Source organism: Canis aureus, chromosome 3 (genome assembly GCF_053574225.1).
Source record: "Canis aureus isolate CA01 chromosome 3, VMU_Caureus_v.1.0, whole genome shotgun sequence".
NCBI lineage: Eukaryota > Metazoa > Chordata > Mammalia > Carnivora > Canidae > Canis > Canis aureus.
Window position 1 is genome coordinate 85,904,514 of NC_135613.1, and position 13,542 is coordinate 85,918,055.

Sequence of the window (13,542 nt, forward strand, 5' to 3'; positions counted from 1 at the left end):
CCTTCTCTTTTTCTTTCCATCCATCCTTCCTCTTTTTCTTTCTGTGGCCACAACAGAGCCCTCAAATCCATGTCAAGTTTCAAATGATTTCAGCCGAGCAGATCAACTCCAGCCCTCATACCCCATGCCTCTGGGAGACCTGAAACCGAGCTTAATGAGAAATATAATAAAAATATATACAGATTGTTTGCTTTTTGCTATCCTTTTCCTTTGTCTTAACTCTTTTCCCCTGATATCTTCAGCAAAGAAATGTGTGTGTGTGTGTGTGTGTGTGTGTGCATGTGTGTACTAGAGAGAGATATTTGTGAAGATACTGTGAAGATCTGTTACTAATACATGATGTTGGGAAGGTGGTTTGCTCCTGACTGACACTGAAGTTACAGGATCAGCAGGGGAAGGGGAGATGGTTGACATGGTGGTAGCAAGCTTCAGGAAAGCCTGAGGGCCAGTGCAATGTCTTTGAACCAAGTAACAAATTCCTGGTTATGATATTTCAAAATAATTTCCCAGTTTGACATTACTTATCAAGCAGTGGATCTTTTGAAAGAGGTCATTTAGAACAAGTAAGTAGAGGGAGGGACTATAGTTTTTTTTATAGCAGGGATTACAAACCAATACTGTAATTAGCACTAAATGGACAAACATGCATGTTGGGGTTGGGGAGGTGCAGGTATCTGTGCTGTTGCCTTGTTCTGTTGTCCAGATGTTGTGCCAGCTGCAGGGTGATAAGGAGGCTCATGGACCTTTCCTTCTCTACTTGTCTGCTACATAGCTGGAGGCTTCTCTCTTTGGCTGCCCATCTGGCTCCTGGCACCAGGAAGTAAAATTATTATTATTTTTTCCAAATGAAGGGCTTCGAATCACAGCTGTTAATTACCAGATAATTATTAAAAACACATATTGCCTACTGAGGTTTGAGAAGACAACTCATGTGTACTGTCTGGCCCTCTTCTCAGAGGTTCTTAGCCTCCATCAATATACATGTCTCTTCAAAGCACAAAATGTGATTTTACTACACATTCAGTCAAATGCAAATAAGAAGGGTAGTAGAGAGATGCCAGGACATTGTTTAAAGTGATAAAGACTTTTCTTTCTCCCAGAACAGCATGTTCCAGAATCTCAAATTTGCTTATCTTAGCCCAATGCTTGATTCAGATTACCTCCATTTGGGGGCCTTTCAAACACCTGCAGCCCTTCTGATGGTGCTGACTAAGGCTGTGTACCAATGATGCCCGAGAAAAAGGAAGAAAGAAAAGGCCCAGCAGAAGGGTACTAATAAATTATAGATCTCAGCTGTCATGCTGGGTCGCTGGAACTAGGGTGAGGGACAGATGGAGGATGCCTGAGCAGGCAACAGCCTGGGGGTGGAGAGAGCAGCCAGGGAGAGGTGGATTCTTTGCATGTCAGGGGAAATGACTAGAAATTATAGCTGGACAAGGGAGAGGAGGCAGGCTTGGAGCTTCGAACTCTGTGTTGGAAGGAGTGATGGAGAGAGAGCTCCAGATATTTATGGGGCATTGCATGGGCTTTCTGTCTTGAATCTCAAGTCTGTGGGACAATTGTGGTGAGACCTAGAATCAAGGAGCATCTTGTGCTCTTTACGTTCTCAGCATTTCGCTAGGCTGGTGGGGAAGACTGCCACCCAGGACGTGTTAGCTCTTCTCATGGATCTTACAAACTGGTTGGCCACAAAGACTACGATGGGTGGAGTAGTCCATGAACAATGAAAAGACAGAAGATTGGTGTTATATTCACTCATTCAACAGGTGTTTATTGAATATGCTTTACCACATGGATCAAGTACTATATTAATGAGCAAAATAAGAAAACATGAAATAAGATCTCTGCTTTCTTGGGGCTTACATTCTGATAAAATGACACAAATAATTAAAAGTTTGAGGAAGTGAAATATATGCAAGTTTTTAAAAAAAGATTTTACTTATTATTCCTGAGAGACACAGAGAGAGAGAGGCAGGGACACAGGCAGAGCGAGAAGCAGGCTCCATGCAGGGATCCTAATGCAGGACTCGATCTCAGGATTCTGGGATCACTCCCTGAGCTAAAGGCAGATGCTCAACCACTGAGCCACCCAGGGACCCCAAACTATATGCAACATTATATACAGATCAATGCTGTGGGTAAAATAAGCCAGAGAGGAATAGGTGGTTTCCATAGTGGAGGTGAATCTAATTACAAATAGTGTGACTGGGGCAGGCTTCCCAGAAGAAAGAACTTGAAGGAGGTGAGGAAGAGAGTTCCAGGCAGAGGAAGCAGCCCCAATAAATGTGTTGAGGCAGAAGCAAACCTGGCCTCAGTGACCAGAGGAAATGAGTGCCAGGGACCGTGAGGGGTGGGGCAAATGAGGTCATAGAGGTAAAAATGCAACCTATGTACATGTGGGACGTGGACGGGCATTACAAATACTTTGAGTTTTGGAGGAGTGAGATGGACTCCATCAGATGGCACAGACCTGGAAAGAGATGTGACCGGATTGCCACTCCAGCAGGCGCCTCTGGTCCCTGTCCTGGTTCTCCAAGTGTAGCATTGCATTAGAATCACCTGGAAGGGAAAGGAGAAAAATTGAGTGGGAAATATCAGAAAGGGAGACAGAACATGAAAGACTCCTAACTCTGGGAAATGAACTAGGGGTGGTGGAAGGGGAGGTGGGCGGGGAGTGGGGGTGACTGGGTGATGGGCACTGAGGGGGGCACTTGACGGGATGAGCACTGGGTGTTATTTTATATGTTGGCAAATTGAACACCAATAAAAAATAAATTTATATATATATATAGAATCACCTGGAGGGTTGGTAACACACACGGTGCCACCCCTTGAGGAAGAATAGGAAGTAGTGAAGGACAAAGCAGCACAAGCTCCATCCTGGGGGCAGGATATGGACTTCAGGCCCTGAATCACACAGAGGGAGAGAGAGACCCTTTCAAGAAAGAAAGATTATGTGAATGGATGCAGAGTGGGAGTGTTTTTTCTTTTCCATTCTGTCTTCCTTGGGAAGAATGTAGGGCAGTTTATAAAATGTAGAACACAATTATCTACAGACCTTATCTTTGGTAAATTCTAATCTCTCTGGTGCCCCCTTGCAAGGTTCTCCTTCTTGTATTATGTCCAAAGGAAAAGAGAGATCTCCCATATAAATTTCAGCCTTGGTCTCCATGGGAGTCTGCTTGCTCTCACAACCTTGCAGCACCTCTCCCTCTTGGGTTCTGTGGCTGCCATTCTTTTTTTGGCATCACTTCTATTCTGTGGGGCACCGACCCTGTGCTCTACTGCCCCAATCACCCATGGCCCAGGGCTACTATGAGTGATAGGCTCTTACTGAAGGCTTGTGAGGGCCACGGGTGATTACATAGCACAGAGTAAAAAACAACTGTCAACTGAGTACCAAACATCTTAAAAATTCCTCAGCCATCCTTGATGCTAGGAATTTCTTGTAGGCCACCCTGCCTAAGCTGTGGCCTCATGCTCTGTGACAGGGCCCCATCCACTCCCCCAAGAATCCACTGCTCCATTGCTCTCAAAGCTGATTGCCATATCACCAGGTCAACTCCCAAGTTCCTCCGAATCTGTTATAGGGTGCCCCTTGATGCTCTGTTGTGTTGTCGCTCTGCCTCTAGTCTAATACCATCAGGGGCTTTGACTTCACCACCCTAGGGTTCAGCAAGGCCTTTTCCTAAGAAAGGCAAGGTTCTCTTAAGAAGACAAATTAGGTGGGTCCGTGGGCCTCCTGTTTCAAAAACATCTGATTTCTTCTTCCCCCTTCTAGTTACACACACGATATAGCAAGATGAAATATATCTTAAATAGCTCAAAAACAGTGATGGGAACTAAAATGAGAGTAGGAAATTAAGGGGAAGCCAGTACACTAAACACATGCTTTTATATCCTAAGCTTTGCTAGAAGACAGTTATAAATTTAGCTTTTCATATGCTTTCAAAAAAAAAAGGGAAGCAAAGTATAAGGACCCCTCTCTTTCTTTTCTGAACCCGCGAGATCAGTGAAGAACAGCGGAAGGAGTCCTTGTAATTAGGGGAGTGACAGGGGCCAGCGTACCCACATGCAGAGAAGAGGAGCTTAGCGTTAACATGAAAGGCAACCAGGCACCCATTGAAGGTTTTTGGTTAAGGAAGACAGGTTTTAAACAACATTGAAGGAAAATCAGTCTGGCAAAAGTCTGTAAGGTAGACTGTGGAACGGAGAGAGTCTGGGATCAGGACAGGCATCTGAAGGTGCAGGCTTCTGCAGGATCCAGGTGAGGGCCTTCAGCACTCCCTGCACCCACCTTCCAGCCTCACTGCTGAAATGCAGGCCCTGGGCAGGCCCAGTTTCCAAGCAACCACTGCCCCTGTCTTTCTGACCACCCGCATGGAAGCCATCCCTCTTTCTGTTCTTCTGTAGAACACAACATAGGCTGCTTATTACATCTGCGTTGCAGACATTCACAGACATATTTATGAGAAAACTCACTCCACAAGAGCAGGGCTCCCCTCTTAGACCACTTTGCCAAAGTTAGACCAAAGGTAGTGTCATAATAGTAATGGTACTAGAACCACTTAGTGAGCTCTAGAACGTAGTATAGGGTTGGATAATAGTGTGTCACAATAGAGCAAGTATCAATTTAGGAGTCAGACTATAATATGGACTTGAAATCTGTCATGCCCTGGTGTTGACAAGCAGTGTGACCTCAGGCAATTGCGTAACTTCTCCACCCCGAGGTTTTCATGTGCTCAGAGGGGTCCTTATGAACATTAAATGAGCTAATATGCATAAAGCACATCAAAAAACACTTGGAATGGGTGGAGTGATAGGTTATGTGTTAGCTATTAGCTCCATGACACACAGGGGACATTCAAATAAATTTTGGTGGGGTGAACTCAGGCACTTGGTGATCGCTGTTGAAGAGGGGACGGTGACATCTTTACCAAAAATTTTGTGAAAACATCAGTTTTCTTTTTTTTTAATTTTTATCTATTTATGATAGTCACACAGACAGAGAGAGAGAGAGAGAGAGGCAGAGACATAGGCAGAGGGAGAAGCAGGCTCCATGCACCGGGAGCCTGATGTGGGATTCCATCCCGGGTCTCCAGGATCGCGCCCTGGGCCAAAGGCAGGCGCTAAACCGCTGCGCCACCCAGGGATCCCATCATCAGTTTTCACAGTATATCTGTTTGCTTGTAATTAGAATATAATTCACATATTATAAAATGTACCCTTTTAAAGTATACAATTCAATGGTTGTAGTATATTCACAATTGTGCAATCGATGTGCAATCGTAGCCATTAATTCCCAAACATTTTTACCATGCCAAAAGAAACCTTAGACTCATCTGTAGTCACTTCCCATATCCCCTTCCCCTAGCCCCTGGCAGCCAGAGCCTACTCCTTTCTGTCTTTATGGCTTTCTTTATTGTTGCCATTTAATATACATATATAATCATTTAATGCGTGGCCTTTGTGCCTGACTTCTTTCATTTATCGTGATGTTTTCAAGATTCAGCCATGTTGTAGGATGAATTAGCACTTCCTTCTCTTTTTTTGGCTGAATCATATTTCGTTATATGGTTCATTGATAATGCTGCTATGGATACTCAGGTACATTCAGGTTTGCAGACATATGTCATTTCTCTGGGGTATGTACCTAGGAATGGAATTCCTGGTTCAAATGGTGATTTTATGTTTCATACTTTGAAGAACTAACAAACTCTTTGCCAAATGACTTCACCGTCTCATCTTCACACCAGCAATCTGTGAGGTTTCCAATTTCCCCACATCTTTGCCAATACTTGTCACCGCCTTCATTTGGATCATAGCTACCCTAGTAGGTGTGAAGTGGTATCCTGTGATTCTGATTCCCATTTCTCTAATGACTCATGATGTTGAGCATCTTTCCATATGCTTATTGTCCATATACATGTCTTTACCTCCTTTGTTTTTAACATGATACATTGAGGTGAAAATAGTAAATCTAAATGAATTTGTCCAGGGGTAATACCTACCCTGTGAAGACGTAGGCACACAGGTGAGCAAAAGGGACTGGAGTTAGAATCCTCCTACTAGTCATCACATAGATGGCCGCTGAAGTCATGAAGAAGCATGAGTTCAAGGAGGAAGAGAAGAGCAGGGAACCCCCCCCCACTCCCCGCCTCAAGAAATACCTGCACTCAATGGGAGGATAAAAGAGGGAAGGGAAGACGAAAGAAAAGGATCTGCAGAAGTCAAGAATGGATATAGGGCGCCTCTTTGAGAACAATATTTAAGTTTCCAAGAATTTTATTAGCATTGGCAATCTGCCTGAATCAGTGGTTTCTCTCTGAAATAAAACAGTCCCCAGGACAATCATTGCTAGTTCCAGAACCCAGTCAGTAAAATCTCACCCAAGTGAGTGAGGGTATTAGTATCCAGAGTTTATTACACCAGACTGCTAGGCTGTTTCTTGGTTTGATTTGGTTTGCTTTTTTTTTTTTTTTCTAATCTATGTAATACTTTATAAATTGGAATGTAGAATTTTTCCCCTTCTAATTTCTCAAGCCAGAAAAAAAAAATCATAATTTAATGGAACACATGGCTGTTGGCCCACAACCCATCCCCCAAATTTGTCTTCTCGCACTGTTCCTTCCTGTTCAATCTCTAGACCCTAATTTTGTTCTATTTAGAGAACTCAAAGGAAAATCATAAGAACCATGGATCTTTCTATACTTTATGGTCACCTGGTTTCTTTAGATCAAAGCTATGTAGATCAGCTCCTGTTTTCATGTTGCTTAAAATAACTCAGTCTGGTTGGGTAGGTCAGTGTTTTGTTTTGACGCTTATCTTCCATTTCCGTCTGATATCAGAGTGTTTCCTTAAATATGATGTTATTTAATCAGCTCCAAATTCCTCTAGAAAAGGGCTTTAACAGTTCCTATTTATTCCTCTTATTTCAGTTCATGTTATGCAGCTTCAAACATAACTGACGCTCACTGGGATCCATCGATGGAAAATAAAGGTCATAGCTGGGGGTGCCAATCATCACCTTTCCAGACTTCCACACACGTTTGTGCATGCGTATGTCAATCTTTTCAATTTTCTTCTTGATTTAGTGGAAGCAATCAGAACACAATTGGCGCTGAATGTTAGCTGCAAAGCTTCCTTGAAGAAATTCACCAACAGGCAGGCAGCTGGCTGGATGGACCCCATGATTAAGTTCACCAAAATGCACTTAGAGAGGCCAGAGCCTGCTCAACACAGTCTCAGAGATAAATTCCTGTTCTCTGAAAAATGCTTCACAGGCTAGTTACGGTGGCTGTTGTTGGCATCTGTTCTGCTTCGGCGCTTCCTCTATAGACCTCCCCTCACCCCAGGGTCTCTCTCTACCTGCACATATCCTTGTCCATCCTGGTTAGGAAGAGCCATGCATGCACTTTCAAAACCGGCCATCCCTACCACTTCTTAAATGGGTAATATTGGACATATTTGACTTAAACTTTCTGGGCTTCCATCCGTTCATCTGTAAAGCAAGCATAATTAAAGAAGCCATTTCATAAGGGTGTCATGAGAATTCATGAAATAAACCATAGCAAGTTCTTAGTATAATAGAAAGCACAAAATCCATCTTGCATTCTGTTATTTAAAACCCACTTTGTTATTTATTAGCCCAGTTGTTCAATCTGGAAACTTCCAAACTTCCAAACTTCTTTGGCTATTCTGTAAATAGCCAAAAGTCTCCTCATTCCTACTCTCTGTAGGAGAGAGTAGGCCCCTTCTCCTGTTCATTGTATCCAAGGAAATCTCTAGAAATCATCTTCTTTATATTCTACCCTCGCTGCTTCGTTCAAGCCCTCACCATGTCTCCGTGGTTCTGCTTCCCACGTCCACTGCCTAATTCCTCTCATCTTTTGCAGGATTATCAGAGTTGTTTTTTCCTAAACACAGAGTTAACCATGTCAAATTGAACAACTAACTTTCTCAGTGTGAGATTTCAGAAGCGGAAATTTTAAGGCAATCTGAATCAATTGTAATTTTGATGAAATGCCTCAACGCTTTTGATTCTCATGGGTCTTTTTGTTTACACAAAGTCGTCATCTCAAGCCTAGTGCCATAGTATTCCATGATGTTTTCAGTGTTAGCTTTATGTATTCTTAGAGGGCACTGAAATAGTTCTTGGCGATGTCTACTTGGTTTTTGTTTGTTTGTTATTGAAGTATAATTAACATACAATGTTAGATTAGTTTCAAGCATACAACGCATTGATTCAACAATTCTATGCATTAGTCCTTGCTCACCGTGATGATAGTCACCATCTGTCACCAGACAGCATTACTACAATATTATTACCTATATTCTCCATATTGTACTTTTCTTTTCCATGATGTGTATATTTTATAGCTAGAAGTACGACTTCCTTAATTTCTTAATCCCCTTCACCTAATTCACTAGCCTCTGACCTACCTCCCCTCTGGCAACCACTAGTTTGATCTCTGTATTTAAGAGTATGTTGCCTGTTTGTTTATTTCTTTGTTTTGTTTTTTACATTCCACAAATAAGTGAAATCATGTGATATTTGTCTTTCTCTGACTGGCTTATTTTGCTTAACATAATACCCTCTAGGTTCATCCATGTTGTTCCAGATGGAAAAGAAATCTCATCCTTTTTATGGCTGAGTAATATTCCATTGTATATAAATTCCACATCTTCTTTATCCATTCATCTATGGGTGGACACTTGGGTTGCTTCCATTTCTTGTCTATTACAAATAATGCTGAAATAAATAAATGTTTTCTTTGGGGATATAACTGGTAGGGGAATTACTGGGTCATACGGTATTTCTATTTTTAATATTTTAAGGAAGCTCCATACCGCTTTCTACAGTGGCTGCACCAGTTTGCATTCCCACCAACGGTGCTCAAGAGTTCCCGTTGCTCTGCATTCTTATAATTTTGTGCTTATAATTTTGATGAAATGCTCTCATGCTTTTGATTTTCATAAGTCTTTTTGTTTGCACAGAGTCTCCTCATCTCAAGCCTGGTGCTACATATTCCATTCCATTATTCCAGTGTTTGTAGTTTTATGTATTCTAAGAGGCCCCTGAAGTAGTTCTTGGGGTAAAGTCTGCTTGTCCAGACCTTTTTCTTTCTCCGGAACACATGGTCAGGGTCTATATACTTTTTCATGTGCAAATATGAATTTTTAAACTTTTAATAATGCTATTTTATTTATACACTTGTGTGGAAAAAATGTCTGTACTGTCGTGTATACATACATAACCAATAGCAGAGACAGAGTTTAGTAACGAATCACATCTCCATTTTCTAAAGAACACACAAATGTTAAAACACTGATTGCTTATAGAAGGTGGAGTGGGGCAAAGAATATTAGTTATAATTTCTATTTTGGTTAAAAAGCAGCACCTTCTGAGGGGATTCAAATCAATTAGCAATATTCACCTGTCCTGCAAAATAACACATACATGGGAGTTATGGTCTCTTTTTGTTCAGTCATGTGTCCTCAATGACAGTTTCAGTTTCTTTTTTGATTGATTCTGTTAGTATAATATAATGTTTTACATCAACATCATTACAGTGATAATCATTTATTAATTTAGACCATTGGACTGATGGACTGATGAAGATATTATTAAGCAAATATTAAAGCCTTGCCTTCATGAAAAAAATTTTTTTCCCCTTTCAGCTGACAGCTGTTACTCTCTTATGTAGAAATGGTGCTGTTGCCCCAACTCTGTGAATTAAACTCAAACCTCCTCAGCACCACATTCAAGGCACGTTGTAATTGGCTAGTCCAACCTCCTCTTGCTCCACTAGCAAGTTCCTTGCCTCTATTTTCCTTTCCTGGCTTTTTTCTCTGTTTAACATCACCATATTTCCTCAGGCCATTAAAATTGCTCCAGAATGTTATTTTAATAGCTGCGTAGGAATCCATCATATGGATATACTGTACTGGATTTAAAATTCCCAGGTTGTTGATCATTAAGGTAATTTCCAATTATCTGGTATTAGGAATAATGTTATGAAAACATCGTTGTTCATATTTTTTATCTATTGCCTACATCTATAGATAGTTTATTGGAAGAAGTTACCAATAACTTTTAAGTATGCTTCAGATAGTAGCTGGTGGCAATGTCCTGCCAGGCAGAGACATTTGTGACAACAAAGGGACCCTACAACGGGGTGGTGCAGGGAAGGAAAGGAAAATGGGGGCAAGCCTAAATACATCAATAACTTCTCATCCATAATTCTATCACCTCATCCTCCAGCTCAGAGCTGACTTCTGGTGTGAATCAAAGCTTGTTCTTGTAGTTGTTACTCTAGAAATGGCCTTGGTTTGGAGTAGCTGAATAGCCATTACCAGTTTAATAGCCGGAATATCTGGTGAGGCTCACCTAAGGGCTCAGAATATCCCCCGTGTTCCTTTCTGACTTGGATTGACACTTTTCTACTTTAGTGAGTCCTTCCTTCCTTCCTTCCTTTCTTCCTTCCTTCCTGTGTGGCTTTCTACCTTCCATCCTTTCAGTAGAAATACATTGAGGGCCAAAAAAGCATTTGGTGGTCTGCTATTTGGGCCCAGAAGCGAATGAGACAGGGCCCCATCCTAAAGTAGCAAACCTCATCATCCACAAGACATAGAGTTAAGAATTTGTACTTTTGTCTCTAATTGTGCCGTTCTGTGACTCCCAACAATTCCTTGTCCCTGTATTGCCCCGTTTTTCTTCTTACTTTACGGTAATGACTTTATTAATAACCGGGCTCTTCCCCTTTGCTTTACCCCAAGATGTGTGGGTGCACAAGTTTTATCTCTCTAAAAGTTTGTGAGCTTCCTAGACAGGAACTACTCTTATTATTGCCACTATTAGTATCATTATTAATAATCCAAATAACAATATCAGTAACACCAGCAGTACCATATCCCCCTGTGCTACGATTCACAATCATTATTATTATACTTCTTTTTATTATTTCTCCACCATCACCCAGGGGCTGTTCAGAAAATTAAAATCCAATAAAAAGAATGAAGAATAATTAAAATAACACCACGAACAATAGCAACGAGATGACAAATACTAGAAAAGCCAAGAAAACATAACCAAGGGGCTAACTTCACCGTGACAGGTGCTAATAAGATCAACTAGGAATATGTGACAAAATCCTTCCTGAGAACTTGAAAATTCTCTCCTTACTCAATGGCCTTTTTGCCACCGAGGTCTCAAGAGGTGTTAGATTGTATAACACTTATTTAGCTGATCCTGCCAAAAATGTGGTGCAAGGGGGAAAAAAGATGAAGAAAAGAAAACTCATTATTAGAGGTACACTGAAGATTATTTCCCCTCTGGCCAGATGCTGGCAAAGTTCCCAGCCACTTCTCATAGCTGTCCCAATCCCACAAAACACTTTGTGGAGCTCAAGGGGGACATCATACTGCATGTCTGCCATGTTCTGTGGACCCTTGTAGGTTTTGACCTCAGTTTCTCCATCTGAAAAATGGATGCCCTATTCCAACATGCAATTTGTAGGGAAAGCCAGGTAAAATGGCTCTTTCTATACAATACCTATACCATAGTCATGTGATAGTCATTTTGTGAGAGCATGCAGGTATTAAAAATTGGAGAAGATGGAATTTTATTGCCTGAAATGAAGTCAGGTGCAAAAGGAAGAAAAATAAGCTAGGATAGGCAAGTTTTGTTTCATACATCCCTTGACAAGGTGTTTGACATTGAACAAAGGATGCACTCCTGAACGTCACCTGTGATACACATGAAATTGTCACCCATGCTTACATGCCTAGCTGAGTCTCTGCGTGCTTCCTTGCAATGTAAGCTGGAGCTCCTTCTGCTGATTTTACAACAAAGATCAACGTTGCTAGGCCATTCGTAGGGAAAGCAGGAAGAGCCCTGGAGTTGGACTCTGAGACCTTGGAAACTCTGTAGGTTTTCATTTGGGAGATCAATATCCTTTAGTATTCCCGAGCCGCCTCGGTGTCTAAATTCTCAAAGCCGTGTAATTCTCCACAAATCACTCTTCTCTGTGACTTAGTTTTCTCATAGATTATATATATATATATATAAAATGAATATATATATATTGGGCAAGCCATTCCTCCCAATGCTGACATTATTTCCATTATTTCAAAGATGAGAAATTCAGATCTGAGAAAGGTGACTTGTCCAAGGTCATGCACCTCCATGGGTGCTGGACATCTAGAACCATGGACGGCCTGTCCCAGATTCTAGGGTTATTTCCACATCACCAGCCTACTTGCATCCCAGATGCCATGACAATAGCCACCTGTCCCCGATACAGACGCGCACACCTTCCCCTGCCTGCCCCGGCCAGAGGCACCGAGCAGACAGTCTAGTGGAGGCTCTGCAAACCTCACCATCTGTGAGGCACACACTCCTCTCCACTTACAATGCGCTGGGTGCCCCGAGCCAGGGGTGGCCCCGCGACCTTCGCGGCCCTCCCTCCCCTCCCATCCATCAACCCAGCCGCCCCAGCTTCGCAAATGGACTGCACTTTCTGTTCCATCTCGTTTGACACTTTATCAGCTGGAGACGGCTCTGAAACGGCCCGCTGTCAGCTCCTGACACACACACTCCAAATCTGCCCAAGCCCCCACCCCCTGGCCAGGTGGCTGAGGACGTGGTAAAGGAGAGGGAAAGAGGTAGATGATCACCTTCACTGGATTGTGTTAAGATAGCGCCAACGTGTCCCTGAGCTCTCTCAGGGCGGCATAGGGAAGAGGAGGGGGCGGAGGGGAGGATGAATGGGGCGATCACTGTCGTCCCTGCTTCCATCCTGGAAGGAGGTTTGTCCCTCTTAGTTGGGACCGTGGTGCTGGTCCAGGACATTCCCTGTATGGCTGTGACCTGCACTCATCTGGACAAGCCGTGGCTCATCGAGGGTTCCTACTCAGGGACCAGCGTCGCTTCAAGCTTCCCAAACATCGTGACACTCCTCGGGGGGCATCAGGTCACATCGACTCCTCCAGAGGCATGGTTAGCCCATGCTTTTTTTTTTTTTCCTTTTTTTTTTTTTTTTTAACTTTAAGAAAACTACTGTTTCCTGATGCTCAGTTGTCAGGCCAAGTGTTAGGGGCAGGAAGGGGGTGAGCGTTCACTGGACTTGGATGTACGTGGCCTCGTGTAAGGCTCCCCAACAGCAACTCTCTCAAGGGGGCACAGTTGTCAGGAGCGGGGCCCCCACTCCAGGCAGCAAGGCCTAAGGGGAGAAACTGTGTGGTTGGCAGGATTTTTGGGGAAGAGAAGGAGGGGGCACAGCTGGGGCGGAGCAGGCTGGTGCATGTCCCTGCTCCGTCTCGGGACGCCCACCGTCAGTGCAGGCCACGCACATCAGAGGCCACGGAGAACCTTGGTTCCCAAGCTCAGTCGCATATTTGTTCTGCTCCGCTTGCCCGTGGAGGAGAAGCCATTCATGCTATTTGTTTTACTGTACCTCTATTTTTATCTGGGATAAACTGTGTTGATTTTTCAGCATTTTCTTATTTGTTATTTCATTTGCCCTCCAGAGCTCAGAAAAA

At 42.8% G+C, this 13,542-nt stretch overlaps 1 protein-coding gene and 1 long non-coding RNA gene across 3 annotated transcripts in view; one reads left to right on the forward strand and one right to left on the reverse strand.

Annotated features, from left to right (window-relative positions):
- Positions 1–13,542, forward strand: part of NTM (neurotrimin) — a 942,893-nt gene that overhangs the window by 345,959 nt on the left and 583,392 nt on the right. The window lies entirely within an intron of this gene.
- Positions 32–2,907, reverse strand: LOC144306076 (uncharacterized). Its single transcript, XR_013373110.1, has 3 exons — positions 2,799–2,907; positions 2,471–2,559; positions 32–807 (listed from the first exon to the last, which is right to left on the reverse strand). It is a non-coding gene; the product is annotated as an uncharacterized LOC144306076 (long non-coding RNA).